At 42.9% G+C, this 11,296-nt stretch overlaps 1 pseudogene; it reads left to right on the top strand.

Moving 5' to 3' along the window:
* The first annotated feature begins 10,467 nt into the window (after positions 1-10,467).
* Positions 10,468-10,954, top strand: LOC102906215 (cofilin-1 pseudogene; annotated as a pseudogene).
* Positions 10,955-11,296: the final 342 nt, after the last annotated feature.

Here is an 11,296-nt window from a genome sequence, read left to right as displayed (position 1 = left end):
TTCCCTAGAGTTGAGGTGGGTGTTCAGAATACGGCTTTCTAATTGATGTTTGAAAACTCTTTTTCAAACATTAGTGAATTTCGTCATGCCATGTTTACATACCTGAGACCCGGAATGGGCTCTTTCCGGAGTTAAAGATTCACTTACGTAACATGTTTCTGGATGATAGCCAGAGGCTGGCTTGGCTGACAGTAATCTCTAGTACTTCCTCCTGTGATATCTCTCAGACAGATCTTGAAGGGCCTAATCCTAATGGATAGAAGAGAAGGGTAGAGCCACACTTCGATACCTCCTGCAGAAAGAATGGAAGAGACTCCACAGACAGAGACCATCGATCGCTTCCTCCTTTGCAGTTCTGAGTTACTGAGGTGGAATTACAACTCTCCTGGTTTCTTCCTCCTTGTTTGCATTTGCCTGTCCTTGTGTGGTCCGAGGCTAAAAACTGATTTTTTTTTTTTTTCTTTCTTCAATGCTGGTTTATCTGATTGCTCCTGACTTTTTCACACCAAAGTAGCCTTTTATTTGTTTATTTTTTTACCAGGTTTTGGTCTTTTTTTTTTTTTTAGTCTTTGTTATTGTTATATATTTATGTTTTTTAATGTTTAGAATTACTTGTTTAAGTGTGTGTGTGTGTGTGTGTGTGTGTGTGTGTGTGTGTGTGTGTAACTAGTAATTTTCCATTTCCATCTCATTTGAAAAACCACACAGTTTTTACTCAAAAATCAACAAAGTTTTATCAGAAGATGTTGCTAGACCCCATGGATGCTTGTCTTGGCAGTGTATATGTATTTCATTAAAATATTGATGTTATTTCCTGAGGACTCACGGCAGTTGGTGTTTAAGGTTTGGAATCACAGTAGCCAGCACAGTGGGACCAATAAGGGAACTTCTCATTCAAGACCAATTAAATTAAGCATTCTGGGCCTTGTAAGTGACATTAATGTGTGGCTAAGAGTAAGAACATTCTCTATACAGGTCTTTATCTCAATTTCTGACTCCCAAGTTTTTCCTACACTAGAACAAATTAGGGAATCTGGCAGCCACAAAAAAGTAACATTTCTCAAATGTTAAATATAAAAAATGAGGAGGAAAAAGGAAAGAAAAAAATTTTAAAGACAGAGCCTACCTCAGAGGCTGATCAGTAACTGTGTAAAAGGCACTTGGACCTGGAGTCCAGAAATGCTGAAAGGAAAAGCCAAAGTGTGCTGCGATCTCCCTGGAAATACTTGGCTTTCCGGAAAGCCTCTCTGTAGCAGACAGGTGTGCCTAGCTCATAGGTGACGGTGGAGTGAACTCCATTTTAAGATGTCTTAGGATTAAATCCCTATAACCAGCTAAACACTCAGTGCGTCATTTATTTCTCCACAACATTCTTCAAGCCAAACGAGGCTGCATTCACAAGCTTCTCTCTCCTTCCTGCTCACTCCAGTCTTAACCTTTCGGTGGCCACAAGAGTCATAGTGCTGCCAAGGAGCATGCAACTAGTGTCCCTACAGACGTTTTCCTCTTTGGCACATCCCCAGGTCCCAGCCCTGGCCCCTGTCTAGTAAACCTTCAAGTCTTCCCAGGAGGAACGTACCAGTAAGCATGGTTCCTGCCGTCAAGTGCCTGCCTTGAGTTCCTGTCTGGAGACCCCACAGTAATGAAATAAATCTTTCTTCCCTCAAGTTGCTTTTGGTTAGTGTTTTATCATAGCAACCTAAAGCAAATGATACTGAAAAAAATAATTTCCAAGAATGGATATAGCTATTACAAATTCTCAGGGTTACCCTGAGGACTCTATAGACTGCTGCTGCTGCTGCTGCTGCTGCTGCTGCTGCTGAATGAGTGCCTGTGTTGGATGAGATTGCAAAAACAAAATGCACACCAGAATGATGCTGGGCATTTTATGAAATGTGGAAATTCTCTAATTTGATGCAACCACAACTGTCTTGTAGAACTAGAAGGAGGAGACTTGATAAATCTCATGTATGACTCTGTAGTACTTAACCAGTTTTAAAAACCAAAAGCCCATGGTTTTCTTCATTTATCCTGTCTTCGTAGCCTGGAGCCACAAACTATCTGAATCAGCCCTGTGGCTAACTTATGGAACATAGAAGTCATTCCATAACTAAGAGGCTGTGAGCAAAGAGAATCCTCAAATTGTTTTTAGTATTTTGATAAATTCAATAAAGTCAGCCTCGGTGCCATAGTAAACAACTCCAGTTGTGACTGGTTGGTCCTTTTTTCTGCTTTTGCAGAATTAATGAATAACTTAAAGATGAAAACATAATTTTTCATGACATTACAGTAAGCCATAACACCACAGGAATTTGTAAGAGGTAACAAGATGGAACTCTTGATGCTTAAGAGAATGGAGAACATGGCCTCATAATATTTCCCAATGTTCTTCTGTGTTTAACTGTTTCACAAATTTTATACTGTGTCAAAAACATGTATTTCTAAAAGTCAGTGAAATATGCTCAGTAACTCACTTTTCAAACTATCTGCTTTGCTATACATTTCGAGCTGGCCCTAAGCTGGATCCTCTTGCCTCCATGTCCCAAGTGCTGGATCTCAGGTGCGTGCTACCACACCCAGTTTAGTTTCATATGTTTTCATTACCTAACAAAAGCTGGTGTTTCAGTAAGGGCCATATTCTTACTTCTACTACTTTGCTTTTAGGAGTTGTTATAGACGTGGGTTCAGTGAGATCACTCAGTCGGTAAAGCCTCTTGCTGCCAGTCCTGACAACCTGAGTTCGATCCCCTGGGCCAGTGGTTCTCAACCTTCCTAATGCTGCAACCATTTAATACAGTTCTTCATGTTGTGGTGACTGCCCCCCAACCATAAAATTATTTCATTGCTACTTCATAACAGTAATGTTGCTATTGTTATGAATTACAATGTAAATATCTAATGTTTCTGATAGTCTTGGGCGATAAAATTAATATAAGGGTTATTCAAGCCTTCTCAAAGGGGATCACAATTCACAGGTTGAGAACCATTTACATGGACCCAGGGTTGGAGACAGTCTGTCCATGTGGGTTGCCTCCAAACTGTAAGCTGTATTTAGTTGCCCAAGGCTTTTGATTTTGGATCACTTAAATAGTGTCCCTCAAGTAAGACCTTGTAGAATACCAGCCCTGGAATATACTGGGCTACTGATCTAGATATGATTATTCTGAGTTATCTAAACCCAGGTTCAGAATCCCCTTGTCAGCCCCAGCTGCCCATCAGGACAGCTGCTATCTGGGCTGCACTGTGCCTCTTTCTTAACACTTCATTTTTGTTCCACCTTATTCTAAAGGCTGCCACAAATACACACACGTTGTCTAATGAGACCACACCAATCCTTCCATCAACAATCTGAAGATGAACTGCCATGGAACCTTAGAAGCAAAGAAAGGGGGCAGGGCAGAGGGGACAAACCTCAATGGGTGTTCTCTTCTATTAGATACAGTGATGTGGGTTGTCTAATCCCACATCTGGGAGAGTGTGGGAAGGAATCCTCCTCGTTCCCACCATTCTACCTGCTTGATTTTCTTGGACTGTTCAGCACTGGCTATCGTGACAATGACGCTTTCCCCGTCTAAGCCTAGTTCTGTGTACACCTTGTCCCTAGGCTTATGGTGGAATAAATTAAAGGTAAGCTTGGCTATTTTGACATTGAGGCTTCCCCCACCCAGGCCTAACCCCGACAGACTCCTATTCACTCTTCAGATCACAGCTAGCAATTCAAGGAAAAGTTTCCACAAACCAATCTCAGATCATTCTTCCTTCTTCTATCACACCTCCACCATGGCACCCTACCGGATTTTATCTTACGTAACGCATTTCTTCTTCCTTCTGATTTGGACGTGTGTTGAAGAGCGGAACTTATGTAGACGGGGGGAGGGGAGTAACAGCTCTGCATATTTTGCTTTTGTGGTACCTGTGCTTTGAAGGTGTGGTTACGTGAGAAGTTGTAGTTTTGATGCATTGATGGAATAGCTTAGACCAGTTGCATTCTGAGCAGGCCATGAAGTTTTAGAAAGGAAGTAGACAATTCTAAAGGGGCAATGCAGTGTGGTGAGCATATTTTATGACCTTGGGGTGCTGGAGAGTCCAGAGAGAGTGAACAACGTAATTTTCTTGCATCTGTGCTTCCTGGAATGAAAGGAATAGAACTCAGATGCTGAGTCTTCTCACTGGCTGAGGGACACGGAGTAATCATCCTAATTCTCTGAGCATCGTTTATCCTTTCAGAACCATTTCTGATCCTAAAGCTAGAGTTATTTCCTTTCAAAAACGTAGTTAATAATTCCTCCTAAGTATGAAATAAACTGAACAGAAAGCAGGTAAAATAAGGGTAATTCTTACACAAAGTTTAAATCCCTTTATCACAGTGAAAAATGCAAAGACTTCACTTGGGAGGCAAAGATATGTGTTGACAATTGGTGCCATTGCATTTGAAATTCATAAGGAAACACAAGAACTATCTTTGCAGGCCTGTTTAGCCATGACTCCAAAGGGCTGAGTGTGCATACTTCAGGAAGCCCGTGATTTTTATCAGCCATATGATCCTAGCTGACAATGGCATATTTAGGCAACTCGGTGTATCACAGTCGTGTGGGCAGCAGTCTGTGTTCTCTTCTCCCAGAGACTAACTGACCTCTTCCTGCTTTCATTTCATGCAGTCTCTCTGTTAGCATCAAGCCAGAATTCTGGGGGAAAAAATATAAAACAAAAAGTCTAGGACATGGCTTGCCTAGATTGCTGACTGTCATTCTCGGGCTAGATTTTACGAACTCCTCCATGGAATATCGTGGTTGGTTTGGTTTTCATGTATTTGGTGATAGAGGAACACTGAATCAGACCACTGTGGTGAGGCTCACAAATATTTAAGTGTCCTAAATGACCACAGAGAGGACTTTGTGACAGGCTAAAAAGCGAGACTAAGGGAAATGCATTCAGAATAAGTTGCTGTCTTTAAAATTTGACTATATCAGCTGGGCGGTGGTGGCGCATGCCTTTAATCCCAGCACTCAGGAGGCAGAGCCAGGCGGATCTCTGTGAGTTCGAGGCCATCCTGGGCTACCAAGTGAGCTCCAGGAAAGGCACAAAGCTACGCAGAGAAACCCTGTCTCGAAAAAGCAAATAAATAAATAAATAAATAAATAAATAAATAAAATTTGACTGTATCGTAATGAAAATGCTACAAGTAGTCAGTAGACCATGCAGTCGTGTGAAAGATGCTCTACATAGACGCCTGTATGATGAAGCATATGGCGACCAAAGCATCGAAAGGATGAGAAATCAAGCCTCACACTTCTGCTGAGATGTGAGCATTAATTTCTGTCCTTGGTCACTTCTGTAGTGCTCGGTGTGTTTTCCGCATTTGCTCAACTGCTGTTCTAGCATGGTTTCTTCTCCTCTGTAGCCTCATAGATGTACTGATCTTTCTCCTCAGCCTAAACAATTCGTACCAGTGTCCTCCGTTAGACCAGGCACAGTGGTTGTCTCAGTTAGGGGTTCTGTTGCCGTGAAGAGACATCATGGCTTATAAGCGCTTACAAAGGAAAAACATTTAACTGGGGTGGCTGACATTTTCAAAGGTTTAGTCCATTGTCATCATGGTGGGACATGGCAGTGTACGGGCAGACATGGTGCTGGAGAAGGAGCTGAAAGTCCTGCATCTTGACCTTCAGGCAACAGGAAGTGGTCTGAACTAAGTGTAGCTTGAGCATAGGAAACCTCAAAGCCCACCCCCACAGTGACACACTTCCTCCAACAAGGCCACACCTACTCCAACAAGGCCACGCCTCCTAGTGGTGCCACTCCCTATGAGCTCATGGAGGCTAATTACGTTCTAATTACCACAGTGGTCATGAAATCCTTTAGTCTGCACTTACTGTGGAAAGTTTTTCCTTCTCCTTCAATTGTGATAGTTTTTCTGAGTACTTTAGTCTAGGTGGGCAGTTATTATCTTTTAGGACACAAAATACATCACCACAAGCCCTCCTGACTTTTTAATTTTTTTTTCTGTCTAAAAATCTCTTATTTTGATGAACCCACCTTTGTGTATAGCTTAATGTTTCTGGAAGCTTCTAACTTAATTTATGTGTTCTATGTATTTACTGTTTTAACTATAATATAATGAATGTGGGAGATAATTTTAATTTTGTTTGTTTGATGTTATAAATGCTTCATATACCTACATGGGCATCTCTTTTTCAAGATTTGAGATGTTTTCCGCTATAATTTTATTGAAAGTGTTTTCTGTTCCTTTAGCAAGAAATTTTATTTTGCTTCTTTGCTATTTCCATGGTTCATATATTTTGTCTTTTCATCTGTGTTCCATAGATCTCACAATTCCATTCTTTCTTAAATTTTATCCTTGTTATTCTGATGGGTTATATTTTATATAGGATTTTTCCCCCTCTTGTGGATTTCAATGCTCTTTATTTGTTCTGTATATTTAGTGTTTTAACTATCTGTCATGGGGAGAATTTTTTCTGGTCTTGTCTATTTGGTGTTCTATGTGTTCCTTATATCTATCTGTATGGCTGTGTCTTTCATTAGTTTGGGGGAAGTTAAGTTCTGTGATCTTGTTGAAGATCTGGTCTATGCCATTGCCTTGGGGTTCATTTCCCTCATCCATCCTTCTGTTTTGGAGATTTGGCCTTTTCATGGTATCACTCATTTCCTGCATGTTCCTTTCCTGTGTCCTTTTAAAATTTTCATATTCTTTGCTTGTTTGGCCTATTTCCTCTGCTTTGTCCTGGAGTCTCCTGCTCTCTCTTCTATTTCATCCTTTCTCCTTGGAAGGCTTTTATTTCAGTTTTCTAGTTGGGTTACTGAATTCTTCAACTCCATCTTCCTTTCAGTTTGAGTTCTTTTCAGTGTGTCTATCTCTTCATTGGATTTGCTCTTCGAGGTCTATGTTGTTTTGTCCTATCATTCAGCCTTGTGTTTGTGTTTCCTTGGGCATCAGTTATGTGTTTATTGTCTTTGAGTTTATTCTCTCTTTAAATTCACTGAGATGTCTGTTTGTGTCCTCTTAAAAGTCCTTGACTTCTAGCCTGGCAGGCAGTGGTGGCACATATCTTTAATCCCAGCACTTGGGAAGCAGAGCCAGGCGGATCTCTGTGAATTTGAAGCCAGTCTGGTCTACAGAGTGAGTTCCAGGACAGGCCCCAAAGTGACAGAGAAACCCTGTCTCAAAAAAACCAAAAGAAAAAAAAAGTCCTTGACTTCTTTGATGATGTTTAAGGTTACCCTTTTAAATGTTGTACTCCATGGTTCATTTAGATGATTCTCTTTAGAGAACATTTCTATAGGAATGGTGGCTTGGGGGAAGTATACTGCTTGACCTTTCACACTATCATTATGATGAGACATGGGCAAGCAGACTCTTACGTTGATTGTGTGACTGGTATGAACAGAGAAGGCTGGGCTGGTGCCAGGAAGTTGGGAAGGGCACAGACAGTGCTCACCAGTTGGGGCTTGGGCTCTGTTTGTGGCACCTAGTGTAGGTCTGGGAATTAGAAAGTGTGCAGGCAGGGCAGGATCAGGCAGACCCACTAGGCTGGGTCAGAGGTTATGTGCACCCTACTGGGCCTGGAGTGTGAGTCTGACATAAGCAGGTGTGGGGTGACTGCAGTCAGAAGGGGTGGTGCCAGGGAGCACAAGAAGGTTACTCATGTCTCTGTGCCAATGGGCTGGCTATAGGGTCCCTGCAGGAAGGGGTCTGTGGTCTAGTGAGTTACAAAGGGAGGAAGAGTATGGGTGAAGGTCATGATTCCTGCCAAGCCCCTTAGGTAGGTTGAAGTTGAGACACTGGTTGAATTTAAAACAAAAAGAAAAAGAAAACCAACCAATCAAACAAACAAAAATCATCCTTTTTTTTTTTTGTGGCAGTGTATGCAGTGTTCAACAGGGACTAGGCTGTAGTAGGGTTAAGATGTCATTTTCCCCTGCAAAGCTGCTGTTTGGGGGCACCAGACTTTATCCTCAATATTCCTCTGAGAGTAGAATACCGTCGTCAAAAACAATCATTATCAAAGGGTATTAGTACTCATGTGAAAAAATAATCACCACTTAAGCATCAACCACATTAAGAAATAGAGGAGCACTGTGTGTGTTTACTGATGTATTAGTTACTACAACTGAGTGGAAAGGAAATGAATATAGAAAGCAAGTAATTATTAATGAGCTAGAGAATAAACAGGGGAAGAGATGTGTGAACTGATGTGGAATAATCCTTCCTTTGGTACACTGTGTAAATCATGCTGTGATTGGTTTAATCTTTAGAAGCTGACTGGCCAATAGCTTGACAAGATAAGATTAGGCAGGAAAACCAGACAAGGACACTGGGAAGAAAGGTAGAGTCAGAGGAGTTGTCATCAAGACACAGAGAGGAAACAGAAGGTGCAAGATGAAAGAGAGGTAATGCCAAGTGGCAAAATGTAGATGAACATAAACAGGTTAACTGAAGTTGTAAAAGCTAGTTAGTAATAAGCCTGAGCTATCGGCTGAGCATTTATAATTAATATTAAGTCTCCAGGTCAGTTATTTGGGAACTGATGGTTATTTGGGAACAGTCTACAGTGAACATATGAGGGGGTGATGGGGACAGAGGCAGGAGATGAGTCAGTTTGGGCTCAAAGTCTAAAGAAAAGACTAAGGAAAAGAAATGCAATCAGGTAACTTCAATCAGCCACAGCTCTCAGAGCACCTAGACACAAGAGCCCTGGGAAAGCCTGTACATAGGAAGATGGAAAGAGAAAGAGGAGAGGGGCAGAGAGAGGACAAGAACAGAGCAGGACAAAGTGGGGTTTGTTTGTTTGTTTGTTTGTTGTTTTTTAATTAACAGTGAGTATTAAACAAAATTAAACAAGACTAGAGGGGCTACAGTTTGTGCATTTTGTCCTGCTTTCTGGTCTATCCTGAGCCTCAAGGTTATTTCCTGGTCTTGCAGATGCCTGTCACACCCAGAGAGCTCCTGTGTGAGGCTGGGTTTCAGATGTTGCTCACACCTCGGCAAAGTCCTTCAAAGGCTGGTTGTCTATACCTGCCTCTCCCTCAAGCAGCTCTTTGCAAAACTGGGCCACAGATGCTGGTCCCATCTTCACGGGTCAGGTTTTGAATGTTGAACCTGTTCCTGTGCGATCCTGCCTTGAGGTTCTGTATGCCACTTGAATCCCGAGTCTGTTTTCCTGGAGACTCTGGCTCCAGTCAGGGTTCCATCTTGCTGAATGCAATATGGTACTATTTATGAGTGTCTTCCCTTTCGACTGCAGGAAATAATCTGCCCAGGTTTCAGAGTATATATAGTCCCATGATGCATGCACCGAGGCTTCCCTAACATGTAGTTCACAGAGGGCCTGTGGCCGTCAAGCCTCTGACTCAGCAGGGATCTTTTTTTAAATGGCAGCCGTTCCCTCAAGTGGAGCAAGGGCAGCAACTCCTCTTGTCGGTGCCGGCACTCCGACACTTTTTCTGCTCTTTACAGCGTCTGTTACTGCAAGTGCAAGTCTAGCCTTTTCTGAGCCTCTGTCTTAAGCTGTGGCTTCTGCCATCTGCTGTAGTGGGTTCCTGTCACTGAGAGTAGAGAGTTCCCCAAATGGTGCCAGTCCCTCTGGGATGGACTCAAGACTTTCTCTCCTTTGTGAAGTCCCCCGTTTTATGTTGTTAAAGCTGGGGATATTTCAGCATCGCCAGCCTCTTCTGACACCGGTTTCCACCTTTCCTGTTTATTCTCTGGAGATTGTAGCAGACCTTTCCTTCCTCCACCCACTATTTTCTGAAGATCTCTACCCACTTACGTCTGCTCCTACTTTACCTTTAGAATTATGGTGTGAAAAATCTGGAATAAATGAGAGATGGTTCTTAACACAGATTAGAACTCTGTCCTTTTCATTTGACATGTGACCATGTGGACAACTTATAATCCTGTATAATCTTGCAGCTTTCTGCTGGGTCTCTTCTATCTAGGCCAGGCTGTGGGGTGTGGGGGAGGTTAGGATGGGGACCCTTATCTGATCCAGAAGCCTGTAATGGGCTTTTCTCCCCTTCCTTCATAAGTCCTTCATTTTGCCCACACCTCTCTGCTCTGCACACGCCTGTCTTATCCTTCTACCAATCCTTTTTCTCCTTCATTTTAACCATTCCCAGGCTCCAGGCAGACATCTCTCCACTGTGAGGGGTCCTTTTAGCTTTCGTTCTTTTTGAAACCCTCCCTGGTCTGAGTGATGATGACTCTTCTATTTTTACACTGACCCTGACATTAAGATATTCAGAGAAGACGTTCAATTCACGATCATCTAAGTATTGGTCCAATTTCTGTACCACACATCTTTCCCTTGCCCAGCGTGTAGCCACGTACCCTGTATTGTTATGTATTCACACAGAAATTTCCATTTTAGGTTCAATCAGATGCCTGCAGCAGCTGCTGAGACTCAGTTCTCTCATAGCTCTCCTTGTCTCCCTTTTGCTTCTGGAAACATGGCCTCTGCTGTGGCTGTCTCTGCTGGTGTCATCAAGGAGTTCAAGGGCATGAAATTGCACAAGTCCTCAATGCCAGGAAAAGTGAAAAAATACAAGAAGGTAGTGCTCTTCTGCCTGAGTGAGGACAAGAAGAACATCATCTTGGAGGAGGTCAAGGACATCCTGGTAGGAGATGTGAGGCAGGCTGTGGACCACCCTTACACCATGTTTGTTAAGATGCTGCCGGACAAGGACTGCCAGCCACTATGCGCTCTGTGATGCAACCAACCAGACCAAGGAGAGCAAGAAGGAGGACCTGGTGCTCATCATCAGGACCCCTGAGTGTGCATCCCTTAAGAACAAAATGAACTATGCCAGCTCCAAGAAGAAGCTGCCAGGAATCAGGCATGAATCACAAGCAAACTGCTATGAGGAGGTCAAGGACTACAGCACCCTGGCAGAAAAACTAGGTGCCCTCCATTTCCTGGAGGGCAAGTCTTTATGAGCTGCCTCCAGCCCCTGCCTGGAACATCTAGCAGCCCCAGACATGCTCTCTGGCGTTGCTGGCTGCCCCTTTCCTGCCAGACCAGAGGGACTGGGGAGATCCCAGCATGGGGAGGGTAATCCTTCACCCCTGTTGCCAAATGCCCCCCCCCAACCCCCTGGGCCATCCTCCTGCCTTCATCCCTAGTGGATCTGGCCTTCCCAAATCTGATTCCTCTTGGGTTGAAGCAGACCAAGTTGTTTTTCTTTCTTTCTTTCTTTCTTTCTTTCTTTCTTTCTTTCTTTCTTTCTTTCTTTCTTTCTTTCTTTCTTTCTCTCTCTCTCTCTCTCTCTCTCTCTCTCT

This window comes from Peromyscus maniculatus, chromosome 16 (genome assembly GCF_049852395.1).
Source record: "Peromyscus maniculatus bairdii isolate BWxNUB_F1_BW_parent chromosome 16, HU_Pman_BW_mat_3.1, whole genome shotgun sequence".
Classification (NCBI taxonomy): Eukaryota; Metazoa; Chordata; class Mammalia; order Rodentia; family Cricetidae; genus Peromyscus; species Peromyscus maniculatus.
Note: the sequence above shows the minus strand (reverse complement) of the source record. Positions and strands in the feature narration are given on the sequence as shown.